This window comes from Hemitrygon akajei, chromosome 5, assembly GCF_048418815.1.
Source record: "Hemitrygon akajei chromosome 5, sHemAka1.3, whole genome shotgun sequence".
Taxonomy (NCBI): Eukaryota; Metazoa; Chordata; class Chondrichthyes; order Myliobatiformes; family Dasyatidae; genus Hemitrygon; species Hemitrygon akajei.
Window position 1 is genome coordinate 21632097 of NC_133128.1, and position 15239 is coordinate 21647335.

Below are 15239 nucleotides of genomic sequence, written 5' to 3' on the forward strand. Positions count from 1 at the left end.
TAATCCCAAATGTCCTCAAACTTTTCCACCAGCTGTAAGTCATGCAACAGTATACCTTCCAGCTCCAACAGCCAGGATTAGGCAGCCCACTTGACTAGCATCCCATCCAACCCACCAAACACACCTTCCCTCCAAATCCAGCAAATCATGGCAGCATTCTGCACCATCTCCAAATGCAGTTGATATTACACATGCAGACTACTCCCAAAAAATCTCTAATACCCTTGACCTCCACCAGTTGCAATCTGCTTTCAGTTCACACATTATAGAGAGAATGTGGAAGCTGTTTTGCCAGGATGTTTCCTGAGCATGTCTTATGAAGATAGTTGAATGAGCTAGAGCTTTTCTCTTTGGAGTGAAGGAGGATGAGGGGCGACCTGACAGAGGTGATCAAGACAATAAGAGGCACAGATAGCCAGTGACTTTTTCCCAGGCTGGAAGTGGTGAAGACCAGGGGGCAAATTTTAAAGTTTTTCAGGAAAGTATAGGGGGATGCTAGAGACAGGTTTGTATTTTTCCCCCCCAGGAAACTTCTAGATGACAGAAAAATGGAGGGTTACGTAGAAGGGAAGGGTTAGATTGATCTTAGAGTAGGTTAAAAGGTCAGCACAACTTCGTAAGCCGAATGGTCTGTACTGTGCTATAATGTTCTACCGTATGTTCTATTCCATTATTCTGACCTTAAAATATATCATGATTCAGTTCTCATTGCTAGGTATAAATCTCTACTCAGTAGTATTGTGGGAATACCTTCAGCAGGACCGCAGTGTTCAAGTAGAAAGTTCACTACCACCTCCTCAAGATTAATTAGGATGGACAATAAGTGATGGCCTTGTTAGCAATTATCAGCATCCAGTCCAGTAGAATGAATAAATTAAGAAAATATCAGGATTCCCTTGAACCTATACATCAGCGGTTCCCTACCTTTTTTTATGACAGGGACCAATACCATTATGCAAGGGATCTGTTGACCCCATGTTGGGAATACCTGCTGTACACTATTGCCACATTCCAACCTCTACCACATTCTGTAGCTTTGCCTTACTTGCTCACCCAAAATGCATCATCTCACTCTTGGTCAGATTAAATTACATTAAGGACTTCTCTGCCCACATACTCAATCCATGAGTGCATTCTGAAAACTTGCCACGAACATATCATTCAGAGGCTCCAGGCACACATGTCACTCAAGAAGCAAAAGGGTGCTTTTGATTTCAGCTATGCTTTAAAAGATTAGCTGTAACACAAAGGCTAATGATGAAGTTATTGAAAGATTTGAAGCTATTGCCTTCCCATATTGAAGTTGGATTATCTGAATGAGGACTTAACATTTATGGCAGTTGGACTAACTACAATTAGTCTTGCACCGATTTGAGGATTATCTCAAGATTACCTAAGTGTGTAAAGTTTGTATTGTGAGGTTGGATCACAGACCGTGGGATTTTTTTTAATACTTTGCGAAGTTGAGTGGCAACTAAGTTCATAGTGGGTTAATATCTTATTGTGCGAAGTAAAGAAATGAGAATTTTGTTATGTAAGTACAATAGGCATCTTCACAAGATCTAGAGCTTTCTGTATGCAAATGTATAAACAAACTGTATAAGTATAGTTTTTATATGCACACAGTTCTTAAGGAGTTCTATTTCATCTTCATTGGAAGAAAACAGCAGGGTGATATTATTATGATGGTGAACAATTTCCCAAGGTTCCCCACCTGTAACCTTGGCAGAGCGTTAGGGGTATCCCCTTATAAGTGGCAAAATCTGTGGAATTTAAGCCATGAATTCCACTTCACAAAGATTTCTGTCAGAGTTACAATAGTGGATTTGCAAACTCCGTGAAAGTAATAGGTCGGGTTGATCAAGCAGTGAGGATGCATAATATCCTCATCTTTTAAATCATATGTTGTGTTTTTATACACACATGTTCTGTGTACATGTGGAACCCGCAAACTGTGTGAAACAGTACCTCAAATCGCACAAACTGAATTGTTACAAACACACACAGAGTCATAGAGAAGTACAGCATGGAAACATAAGAACATAAGAAACAGGAACAGGAGTTGGCCATCTGGCCTGTTGAGCCTGCTCTGCCTTTCAATAAGATCATGGCTGATCTGGCCATGAACTCATCACCATCTACCTGCCTTTTTCCCATAATCTTTAATTCCTCTACTATGCAAAAATCTATCCAACCTTACCTCAAATATAATCACTGAAGTAGCCTCCACTACTTAATTGGGCAGAGAATTCCACAGATTCACCACACTCTGAGAAAAGCAGTTCCTCCTCATCTCTGTCCTAAATCTACTCCCCTGAATCTTGAGGCTATGTCCCCTAGTTCTAGTCTAACCTACCAGTGGAAACAACTTTCCTATCTTATCTATCCCTTTGATAATTTTATATGTTTCTAGAAGACCTCCTCTCATTCTTGTGAATTACTGCAAGTACAGTCCCAGGCGACTCAATCTCTCCATATTGTCTAACCCCCGATCTCTGGAATCAACTTGGTGAACCTCTTCTGCAACCCCTCCTAAGCCAGGATATCCTTCTTGGAGTAAAGAGACAAGAACTACACAGAGTATTCCAGGTGCAGCCTAACCAATACCCTGTACAGTTGCAGCATAACTTCCTGCTCTTAAATTCAATCCCTCTAACAATGAAATTCAATATTCCATTTGCCTTTTTAATAGCCTGGTGCACCTGCAAACCAACCTTGTGATTCATGCACAAACACTCCCATGTTCCTCTGCACAGCAGCATACTACAATTTTTTACCATTTAAATAATCTGCCCATTCATTTTTCCTTCCAAAGTGGATGACCTCACATTTATTGTTCTCCACCTGCCAGATGCTTGCCCACTCAATTAACCTATCAAAATCTCTCTGCAGACTCTCTGTATCTTCTGCACAATTTGCTTTTCCACTCAATTTGGTATCATCAACAAACTTAGATACACTACACTCGGTCTCCTCTTCTAGATCGTTGATGTATATTGTGAACAGTTAGGGGCCCAGCACAGATTCGTGCAGCCTTTCCCATTTCCTCATTATCAAGTATCAATTCCCCTTTCTCATCCTCCAAGGGACCTACATTCACTTTACCCACTCTTTTCCGCTTTATATAATTATAAAAATTTTACTATTCATTTTTATATTTTGTACCAGATTCCTTTCTTAATCTAGCTTCCCTTTATTTATTGCTCACTTAGTTGCTTTGTTGCTTTTTAAAGTTTTCCCAATCTTCCCGTTTTCCACTACTCTTGGCGACTGTATGCACGAGCTTTTAGTTTGATGCCATCAACATAACTTAAAGCACTCTTTCATTTCAGGATGGAGCACACAAGGAAGTCTCAACACCATATGCTGAACTTCTCAGCTTACAGCAGGCCCTTCACCCACATGAACTAATATGTGCACCTCTAATAACACTCAAGAAGCTCAACCCTTTCTAAGATCAAGGAACCTGCTTGATAGGAATCTCATCCGCTTGTATTGAAACACTTTTACCATGTGATTTTAAACACGTTTAAATCCATCTTTTAACACATATTTCAATTATTTACCCAAGTTCCCTTGATATTACTTTCCAAATGTACAGCCACCAATGTTTTCTTCTGGAAGAAGAGGAGCTGCATGATAGCATCATTACTGCCATCAGGGAGCTGGTAAAAGGCAGCATGGTAGCATAGCAATCAGCGTATTTGCTTTGCAGTGCCAGAGATCAGAAGATTGGGGTTCAATTCCCGCTGTTGTCTGTAAAGAGTTTGGACTGTACGTTCTCCCTGTGACCATGTGGGTTTCCTCTGGGTGCTCCAATTACCTCCCACTTCACTGAAGTGTACATGTTAGGTTTAGTAAGTTGTGGGCATGCTATGTTGGCATTAGAATCATGGCAACAGTCCTGGGCTGCCCCCAGCACATCCTCAGACCATGCTGGTCATTGACACAAACGGCACTCTCCATTCCCAACATCCTGTTTTCCCCCACAAGATTTACAAACTCACTCTCCGCTCCACATTGACAAACGCAGTACTGTGCAAAAGTCTTATGTACCTTAGCTATAAATATATGCCTAAGCCCTTTGCACAGTACTGTAATTTGACTCCCATTCTGTAATGGTTGGTCAGAATCCTGGCATTCTATGCTCAATATTATTGTAGAGTTGTACATCTCAGAAAAAGTTTTTTAGCCCACTGTGTCTTTGTGCTAATTCATGCATGCAGATCTTCCAAAACAGTACCCTCAGTATTTGAGCAGCAGCATTTTAAGGTGGTGGCTCAACAATCCTTTCTCAAAGGCAAAAAGGATATCTTAAAAATCCCCAACACTGAGGACATCTTCAGAAGGCAGTGCCTCAAGAAGGTGGTATCCCTCATTAAGGACCCTTACCATTTCTCATTACTACCATCAGGGAGAAGGTACAGGAGCCTGAAATGCATATTCAATGTTTTAGCACCAGCTTCTTCCCCTCTGCCATCTGATTTCTGAACACTCAATGAAGCCATGAATACTACCTTAATATTCTTCTGCATTATTTATTTTGTTCCTTATTGCAACTTAAAAGTCTTTTTTTGTGTTTTACACTGCACTGCTACCTTAAACCTATGTCTTCTACTTCCAGACTCCACTGCCTTGTCAAAAAACAAGAAATTTAATCTATGTTATCTATGTCCTCATAATTTATAAACTTCTATAAGATCACCATTCAACCTTGTAGGTTCCAGCCAGTATAAACCCAGCCTACCCAAACTCCACATAACTCTAGTCTTCCATACCAGGCAACATCCTGGTGAATCTCTTTTGCACTCTATCTAATGCTATCACATCCTTCCTAAAGTGTGGCAAACAGAACCATACATAATATTCATAAGACATGGGAGCAGAATTACCCTGTTTAGCCCATCGAGTCTGTTTCAGCATTCAATCATAGCTGACTTAGTTCCATTCTCCTGCCTTCTCCCCATAATCTTTGACACCCTTACTAATTAAAGACCTATTAATCGCTGCTTTAAATGTGGCATGGCTCTCAAGGCAATGAATTCCACAGATGCACCATCCTCTGGCTAAATGTCCTTCTATTCTGAGCCTGTGGCCTCTAAATAAGCCAAAATAAGTCCAACCGATGCTATGTACAGCTGCAACATGACTTTCCTATTCTCATATAATAATTCTTATCTATGAAAGCAAGCATGCATACGAAATTCCTTTTCACGGTGCACTTGCTAACTTACTTTTTCTATCCACTTTCAGTTAGCTAAGGACTTACACCCCTAGGTCACTCTGCCTGCCCCCTCTTCTAAGGTTGCTGCCATTTATTCTATATGTCCTACAAGATTTGACTTCCAAAACTCATTATGTCACACGTCTGGAGCACATCTGCTACTGCTCTGCCTAACTTTCCAAATGGCTTATCTCCCAATGTATTTACAGAAGAATTTTTCTTGCAGTCTATGACTAAACCACTTTTTGTGTCATTTGCAAACTTAACTAATCAGGCGATGTACTTCCTATCCAAGTCATTTATATCTATTAAAACTAACCCAGCATTGATCTTTGTGGTCCATCACTTTCCAGACAGAAAGATCCTTCTCCACTACTACCCTCTGCCTCTTATCACTACATCAATTTTGTATCCAGTTTGCTAAAATGCATTGGATCTCTTGCACCTTGACCTTATGTGCGAGCCCATCATGCAGGATCTTTTCAAAATCCTTATTGAACCCTATGTACTCCATGCCACATTACCTTCATCAGTTTTCATGGTTATCTCCCAAACAAAACCATAACCAGATCTGTGAAGTATGAAGTCTGCCACTTAAAACCATACTGACTCTTCTTAAGGGATATTTAAATTGGAGGTTGATAGTCTTACAACCTCAGCTCTCAGGAAGTAAAACAAAGGAGTCAGGCCACAACAGGGAATAAAAATAAAATACATTTATCAAATTAAAGTTAAGGTAAAGGGGAAAAGGGTGATATGTGGTGTGGTAGTGCTGGCTGCAGGGGGAGGGGGAGGGGGAGGGGGAGGGAGAGGGGGAGGGAGAGGGAGAGGGGGAGGGAGAGGGGGAGGGAGAGGGAGGAGGGAGGAGGGAGAGTGGGAGTGCCCTTGTTTTTAAGTAGTCCTCAGCAGGTGCCAGCAATGACAGGGTAATTGCAGATGTCCCAGGAAATTGCAACACAGGTTAAAGAGGAAACTCAGGCTAGAAAATGTATAGGACATAACAGTAGGTTCTTGATTAGTAAGGGTTTCAAAAATTATGGGGAGAAGGAAAGAGAATGCAGGTGAGAGAACCATAGAACATTACAGCACAGAAACAGGCCTTTTGGCCCTTCTTGGCTGTGTCGATCCATTTTTCTGCCTAGTTCCACTGACCTGCACCTGGCCCATATCCCTCCATACACTTCTCATCCATGTACCTGTCCAAGTTTTTCTTAAATGTTAAAAGTGAGCCTGCATTTAGAACTTAATCTGGGAGCTCATTCCACACTCCCACCACTCTCTGTGCGAAGAAGCCCCCCCCCCCCCCCAATGTTCCCTTCATGCTTAACCCATGTCCTCTGGTTTTTTCTCCCCTAGCCTCAGTGGAAAAAGCCTGCTTGCATTCACGCTATCTATACCCATCATAATTTTATATACCTCTATCAAGTCTCCCCTCATTCTTCTATGCTCCAGGGAATAAAGTCCTAACCTATTCAACCTTTCTCTGCAACTCAGTTTCTCAAGTCCTAGCAACATCCTAGTAAACCTTCTCTGCACTCTTTCAACCTTATTAATATCCTTCCTGTAATTCAGTGACCAAAACTGCACACAATACTCCAAATTCAGCCTCACCAATGTCTTATACAACCTCACCATAACATTCCAACTCTTATACTCAATACTTTGATTTATAAAGGCTGATGTACCAAAAGCTCTCTTTACTACCCCATCTACCTGTGACACCACTTTTAGGGAATTTTGTATCTGTATTCCTAGATCCCTCAGTTCTACTGCACTCCTCAGTACCCTACCATTTACCTTGTATGTTCTACCTTGGTTTGTCCTTCCAAAGTGCAATACCTCACACTTGTCTGTATTAAACTCCATCTGCCATTTTTCAGCCCACTTTTCCAGCTGGTCCAGATCCCTCTGCAAGCTTTGAAAACCTTCCCCACAGTCCACTACACCTCCAATCTTTGTATCATCAGCAAAATTGCTGATCCAATTTACACATTTTCATCCAGATCATTGATATAAATGACAAATAACAATGGACCCAGCACTGATCCCTGTGGCACACCACTAGTCACAGGCCTCCACTCAGAGAAGCAATTCTCCACTACCAATCTCTGACTTCTCCCATTGAGCCAATGTCTAATCCAATTTATTACCTCACCATGTATACCTAGCGACTGTATCTTCCTAACTAAACTCCCATGCAGAACCTTCCAAAGGCCTTACTGAAGTCCATGTAGACAACATCCACTTTCCTTGTAACCTCCTCGAAAAAACTCTAATAGATTTGTTAAACATGACCTACCACACACAAAGCAGTGTTGACTCTCCCTAATAAGTCCCTGTCTATCTAAATACTTGTAGATCCTATCTCTTAGTACTCCTTCCAATAATTCACCTACTACCAATGTCAAACTTACCGGCCTATAATTTCCTGGATTACTTTTAAAGCCTTTTTTAAGCAACAGAACAACATGAGCTATCCTCCAATCCTCCGGCACCTCACCCGTAGATACCAACATTTTAAATATATCTGCCAGGGTCCCTGCAATTTCAATTCTAGTCTCCTTCAAGGTCCGAGGGAATACCCTGTCAGGTCCTGGGGATTTATCTACTCTGATTTGCCTCAAGATAGCAAGCACCTCCTCCTCTTCAATCTGTATAGGTTCCATGACCTCACTACTTGTTTGCCTTATTTCCATTGACTCCATGCTAGTTTCCTTAGTAAATATAGACACAAAAAACCCATTTAAGATCTCCCCCATTTCTTTTGATTCCATACATAGCCAACCACTCTGATCTTCAAGAGGACCAATTTTATCCCTTACTCTCCTTTTGCTCTTAATGTAGCTGTAGAAGCTCTTTGGATTATCCTTCACCTTGTCTGCCAAAGCTACCACATGTCTTCTTTTAGCCCTCCTGATTTCTTAAGTTTTTTTTGCACTTCTTATACTCCTCAAGTACCTTACTTGCTCCCTGTTTCCTATACATGTCATACATCTCTCTCTTCTTTATCAGAGTTCCAATATCCCTAGAGAATCAAAGTTTCTTATCCTTATTCACTTTGCCTTTAATCCTGACAGGAACATACAAACTCTGCACTCTCAAAATGTCTCCTTTGAATGCCTCTCACTTACCAACGACATCCTTGCCAGAGAACAACCTATCCCAATCCACGCTTTTTAGATCCTTCCTCGTTTCTTCAAAATTGTCCTTTTTCCAGTATAGAACCTCAACCTGAGGACCAGATCTATCTTTATCCATGATCAAGTTGAAACTAATGATGTTATGATCAAAGTGTTCCCCTACACACACTTCTGTCACCTGTCCTAACTCGTTTCCTAATAGGAGATCTAATATTGCATCCTCTCTAGTCGGTACCTCTATATATTGATTTAGAAAATTTTCCTGAACATGTTTTATAAACCCTAACCCATCTAGACCTTTAACAGTATGGGAGTCCCAATCAATATGTGGAAAATTAAAATCCCCTACTATCACAACTTTATATTTCCTGCAGATGTCTGCTATCTCTCTGCAGATTTGCTCCTCCAATTCTTGCTGACTATTGGGTGGTCTATAATACAACCCCATTAACGTGGTCATACCTTTACTGTTTCTCAGCTCCACCCATATGGCCTCTGTAGACAAGCCCTCTAATCTGTCCTGCCTGAGCACTGCTGTAACATGTTCCCTGACTAGCAATGCCACCCCCCCCCCCCCACCCTTCATCCCTCTGCTTCTATCACGTCTGAAACATAGGAACCCCGGAATATTAAGCTGCCAGTCCTGCCCCTCCTGTAGCCAAGTTTCACTAATGGCTACAATATCATAATTCCACGTGTCAGTTCACACCCTCAGCTCATCAGCCTTCCCCACAATACTCCTCGCATTGAAATAGACACACCTCAGAAGATTATAAACACCACACACAACCCTTCTACTTGTGACTTTGCATGAAACTTTAACATAATTTATTTTTAACCTAATTTATTTTCAGCCCCGCTCCACTATCTACTCTGGCACTCTGATTCCCATCCCCCTGCAAATCTAGTTTAAACCCCCCCGAATAACACTAACAAACCTCCCTGCAAGGATATTGGTCCCCCTGTAGTTCAGGTGTAACCTGTCTCTCTTGTACAGGTCCCACCTGCCCCAGAAGAGTTTCCAATGATCCTGAAATCTGAAACCCTGCCTCCTACACCAGTTCCTCAGCCACGTGTTCATCCTCCAGAGCATCCTATTCTTACCCTCACTGGCACGTGGCACAGGTAGCAATCCTGAGGTTACCACCTTCAAGGTCCTGCTTTTTAACTTTCTACCAAGCTCTCTATACTCACTCTTCAGGACCTCCTCACTCTTTCTTCCTGCGTCATTGGTACCGATGTGTATCATGACATCTGGCTGCTCACCCTCCCATTTCAGAATGCTGTGCACACGATCAGAGACATCCCTACCCTGACCCTGCAGAGGGAAAATAAATCAACCATGATCAACTGGTGTAGCAGACTCGATGGATTGAATGGCATAATTCTGCTCCTTTGCCTTATGGTGATCTGCCGTAACCTTCTCCTGCATGTTTACTAAGCTTCCCGGATGGTGCTATTCAATTTAATTGGGGCAACACAATTCTATTCCTATACCTTATGACCTTTCCAAGTGAACATACTGTATATCCTGTCCCTCAGAATCTCCTCCAACAACTTCTGATGTAAGGCTCATTAGCCTTTGGCTTCCAAACTTAATCTTTACTGCCCTTCTTGAATAAGTGGAAAAATGTAACCATCCTCCAGTCCTTGATACACTGAGTCACTGACTCTAATTTCACTGAGCAACAAGTTGACACCCTCCCTTAAACTCACAGAACCTGTTTTTGACCCTCCATACATCCCCTTGAAGCTCATTAGGTTTGTTCCCAAAGCTCCATTTAAGCTAAAGTAGAGCCTTGTTCCTACACGCCCTTTAAACTTATTTTTTATTACTTTACTGAGTAATATGTACGTTTGAAAATAAAAACACAGTGTTGTGGAATTAATAGGAATCCCATCCATTATTCAAGAAAAATTGGCCAGTTCAGAGTGTGCCAGATTAATAGACTTCACTGTAAATCCTTCCTTAGGTTAATGGAGCAGGATGCAGTCTCACTATGGCAGTATATAATTTCAGTATTATGTCTTTATTATGCAATTAAATACTTCTGCAATAGAAGTAAACATATCACTTGCTTTTCTGATAAGGAAAGTGTCATGGTCTGGACTGTAAAGTCCGCGTTCCGGTTCATGGTCTGGTCTGTGGACTCCAGACTCTGGGTCTTCCGGCTGTCCCTTGTTTCATTTGGGCTTAATCATAGGCACCTGATTCTTGTCTTAGGGCCGGGAATATAAGTGGCCCTGGGTTTGAGTGTAGGTGCTGGTTTGTTTTGTCAGTATCCTGTTCTTGCCTCTGTGGGCTAAGTCAGACCGTCTTTGCTGTTACCCTGCATTTGGATCTGTCCCTCCCTGGCCTTGCCAAGCCAGGCTGTTTTTGCCGTAACCCTGAGGCTGGACTGTTCCCTTCCCTTCCCCTTCTTTCTGCTACCCACGCCTGAAGCCTTGCCTGCAACCTTGCCTGTGTCCTCACCTGTATTGTCGTCAAGTTCAGCTGCTGGAGTGAGACCGGAGCCTTGCCATGCCAACAGAAGGAACTATCTATCATTGAGCTTAGAACTGTCTCTGTGTCCCCATGTTTAGTGTCTGTGTATGAGTCTCGGCCCTACGTCCTGTCCCCAAGGAGGGGCCCCGGCTCTGTGTTCTGTTGTTCCCGTGCTCAAGTCCAAGGTTCCGAGGAGGTTCCAGTCCATGTCCAAGTCCAAGCCGTAGCCCAGGCCCTGAGTCCTAGTCTCGTCCAAGGCCAGTGTCTGCGTTCCAGCTAAGCCTCTCCCCATTTCTGCTTTGCCCTCCCTTGACCTGGGCTCTGTGTTGCTGCTCTCCCTCGACCAAGTCTGAGGTTCATGTCCTCGTCCAGCCCTTTAGTCCCGCGTCCTGCCCCCATGTCCAGTCCTCGCCTGTATCCGGAGTCTGAGTCCGAGTCAAGACCCAGGTCCCGGGTCCCTGTCCAGTCTCTGGCTCGGAGTCCTTGTCCAGGTTCCAAGTTCCTAGTTCCTCGTCCAGGTCCCACTTTCCTAGTCTAGTCTTAGCCCGGGCCCTGTATCCTAGTCTTGTCCAGTGTTGTTTCTCCCTCACTTCCCTTGCTTTCTGACACACCAGGTCCCATTTTCCTTAGTACTTCAGTGTCTGTGTCTTGCATTTGGGTCCTCTCTCAATGCCCACCTTATGACAGCAAGTTTTTGTTTCATTCTCCAGTGTGAGCTCAGTTATATTTTTACTTTATTTATCACATACACATTGAAACATAAGTGAAAAATGGGTGACTTCCGTCAACCAATGCAATCTGATGATGTGCAGGGGCAGCCCCTAAGCATTGCCCCATATTCCAGCACTAATGTAGCACAGGACAATTGCTAATAATAATTAACAATTATTATTAATTGCATTCCACTGCACTCCTGACCAAGGTGAGGTATTGATACCCGTTGGAGTATTGCAAACTAGTTATTATGCAGTCACCTTGGAATGATAAACACAAAAGATTCTGCAGACGCTGTAAATCCCACGTAACACACTCAAAATGTAGGAGGATCTCAGCAGGTCAATTAGCATCTATAGAAAGGAGATTTTTTTTTAAAAAAATCAACATTTCAGATTGAGACCTTTTATTAGGACTGGAAAAACCAAAATAAGAAGTTAGGGGGAGGGGAAGGATTACAAGGTAGATGGTGATAGGTGAAGCTAAGTGAGTGGGAAAGGGAATGAAGTAAAAGGCTGGGAGCTGATAGGTGGAAAAGGCAAATGATTGAAGAAGAAGGAATCTGATAGGTGGGGAGAATGGACAATAAGAGAAAGGCTTAAACATCAAGTTCTTGAACTTCCAGCAATTTCTCCCCCACTGCTTCACTCATCTTCCATTCCCCATTTTGGGCCCCTTCTTATCTCTTCTCACGCGCTTATCATCTTGTACCAGAGATAAGAAAGGGCTTATGAGGCATTAGTTCCCCAGTGGCCACATCGCAGCAGTAGAGGACGCCATGAATTGACCTATCAGAATGGGAATGGTGTTTGGAATTAAAAAGGTTGGAATCCTGCTTGTTGTGGGCATTGCCTCAGAAATTAGATACGATAAGGAGAACTCTAAAGAATGAGAAAAAATAAAACCAATGAAGCAATGATCTGATATATAATGTTCTATGAAACGGCAGGGCGAAATTTACATGACTTGACTGTTATTTTCAATGCAGAGTTAAGAGCTGCGCAAATGTGCTTTTTATGTACCCTGAGTAGTTCGCATCATCATAATGCTGTAGAAAAGTGTGGATTTAATATCTGAATAAGGACACTTAAAACACGTTTCGCTCGCATCCAGGAAGCGGTATGCAGCTGGATTTCACATTAATCGTTTAAATTTAATGACATGCATGAGATCGACAAAGTAGGTACACTATGGCCTCAAAAGGAAAGGTCCATGGTTAATCATCTCACTCTTTCCGGGATGCTAAGAAAGAAGCCCAATTAGCAGGATGAGCGGAAAGTATTACATCAAAAATTCAAAGATTGAGCAAACAATCTTGAGTTGCAATGCAATATCGGAAGTAAAATAATTGTCACAGTATTTCTGGGTGATCATCAGCGTGAACGATTTCAAATGTTTCTCACTAGTTAATGTAAGATCTCAGTATAAGCTTGATGTTTGAACCATTTGAGACGCAAGCACACATGAAATATACCATAATACTCTACGTATACCAAAATTATATAATAATGAGACAGCAGCCATCAAGGATGTACGTATATGTAGACAGAAAGTTGCCGGAAAAAGGTTAGTAACATCATGAACGACCTGTTTGTCCCGTCCTGTCGGGGAGGAGATTACGTAACATCCAGGCAAAACCACCACGCTCAGAAGCAGTAGCTTTCCCCAAGCAATGAAGTGTTACGTACGTGTTCATGTAGATTTTGATCCTTACACGTTGCTGTCAAGCAACCCTAGTGTGTTAGGCACTGAACGTAATGTGAGAGGATATTGTCGGTAGGTGATTACAAGTGAAATCTACAGCGGCACGTTTGTTCCTCACCTCTGCACGTCTCGCATTATTCACGGCCACACGACTCCCCAGTACCACAAACACAACAGCTGGTGATGAGATGACAAGTCCTCGCCTGCTATTGCCGTTTTATTCCCAATGGCGCGAAAACTCTGTTTGCATCCGCTGACTGCACGCGGAAACCGTTGCCGGAGACTTGGCGAGTAACGAATCCGAGGGCAGAGAAAGAGAACGGAACGATCAAATAAAACAAACAGGAGAGGGAGACAAATGGATAAGACTAGTTAACCTGCCTCGGTGGTGGCACAAGCAGGTCCTGTACTGTGCGCAGTGGTAACTGGTAACCATGACATTTGCTCCCCTGTCACCCGTGCTCTCCGAAGTATCTCCCGCTGACAATACAGTACGCGAGCCAAGGTCAGCAATGTGTATTCACCACCAAGAAAAAACAAACTTTGGCGTCATCCTCGAAAAGCAAGAACTCGCAACACTGTGGGAAGTCGTTTGCAGAGAAGAAACCGCCCCCAAAGGGGGTGGGGCATTACCAGAAGTTTGAGAAATCGATTTTGGCCGGAGGCAACCCGAACGGAATGTGAGGTGTTGTTCCTCCAACCTGAGTGTGGCCATGGACGGACATATAAGAATGGGAATGGGAAGTGGAATTAAAATGGGTGGGCACTGGGAGATCCCGCTTGTTCTGCCGGACGGAGCGTGTATGCTCGGCGAAGCGGGCTCCCAATCTACATCGGGTCACTGCTACACCACGATGTCTATCGTTCATTCCCGAGACGGCGTTTTGGCAAATCGGACCACTTGGCTGTACCCCTACTACCTGCATACCGACAGGGCCTAAAAATCAAAGCTCCAGAGATCAGGTCAACTGAGAGGAGGTCATAGAAGGCAGAGTAAAGGTCTAGGATTGGGTTGAGTCAGTGGACTGGGCGGTGGTTCAAGCATTCATCTGAGGATCTGAATGACTACACCAAGGTTGTAACAACAGACACCAAGGAGGGGCCCTCCCAGTCCGATCCCTCCTGTACGCCCGGAACATCGTCTCCACACCCCTCTGCCCACAGGAGGACTGCAGTGAAGAGGAGTCGGTGACCCACCTCTTTGCACACTGTGGGTTCGCGGAGAAGGTGTGGAGGAGGATGGAAGGGGCAGTGTCGAGGTTCATCCCCAGCGGCTGCGTAACAGAGGACTCTCTGATCTACGGGCTGTTCCCGGGGACACACACCGAGACCAACATCCGGTGCTGCCGGCAGATCATCAACTCGGTCAAAGACGCTCTTTGGTCAGCCCGAAACTTGATGGTCTACCAGCACACGGGGATGTCCGTGGGGGAATGCTGCCGACTGGCACATTCTCGGCTGTAGCAGTACATGCCGAAGGACGGCACTCAAACTCGGAGCAGCCACCGCAAGGGCCCGGTGGGGAAGGACCACAGTCTAAGGTCCTTCTCCCGTGGGAGTTGGGGGTATACCCCCTGAATGTAAATATGAAAGAACAAAGTGCCACGTGGGTGGCAAAACATTAGAACTTTGAAAATGTAAGGACAGTAATGGTACCAACGGTAAAGAATTGAAAGTCTTTGAATGGTTATTGTATATAATTTTATTTTGGAATAAAGTATATTTTGTTTAATAATTTTTTTTAACCATAACAGCTGTAGATGAGTGTGTCCCCATGAAAACATTCAGGGTCTACCCCAATCAGAAGCCCTGGATGACCCATGAAATCTGGATTTTGCTAAGAGCCTGATCAAAGGCATTCAAATCTGGAGATTAATAATGCTACAAGAGGTGAGATCTCCAGAAAGCCACCTCACGGGCATGTTCCCTTTAAACTGTGCACGGCATGCACGTTTTTCAACCAGCGCGCAAA

At 43.4% G+C, this 15239-nt stretch overlaps 1 protein-coding gene across 2 annotated transcripts in view; it reads right to left on the reverse strand.

Moving 5' to 3' along the window:
- Positions 1–13845, reverse strand: part of LOC140727539 (beta-1,3-galactosyltransferase 5-like) — a 35013-nt gene extending 21168 nt beyond the window's left edge. The window contains exons 1-2 of one of the 2 annotated variants that reach the window (XR_012098878.1): positions 13386–13845; positions 12004–12351 (exon numbers count right to left, since the gene is read on the reverse strand). The gene's annotated coding sequence lies outside the window, so the exon portion shown is untranslated. Of the gene's footprint in view, positions 1–12003; positions 12352–13385 lie in introns of those variants that run through there. The other variant, XM_073044998.1, reaches the window with a different exon arrangement.
- Between the last annotated feature and the right edge of the window lie 1394 nt (positions 13846–15239).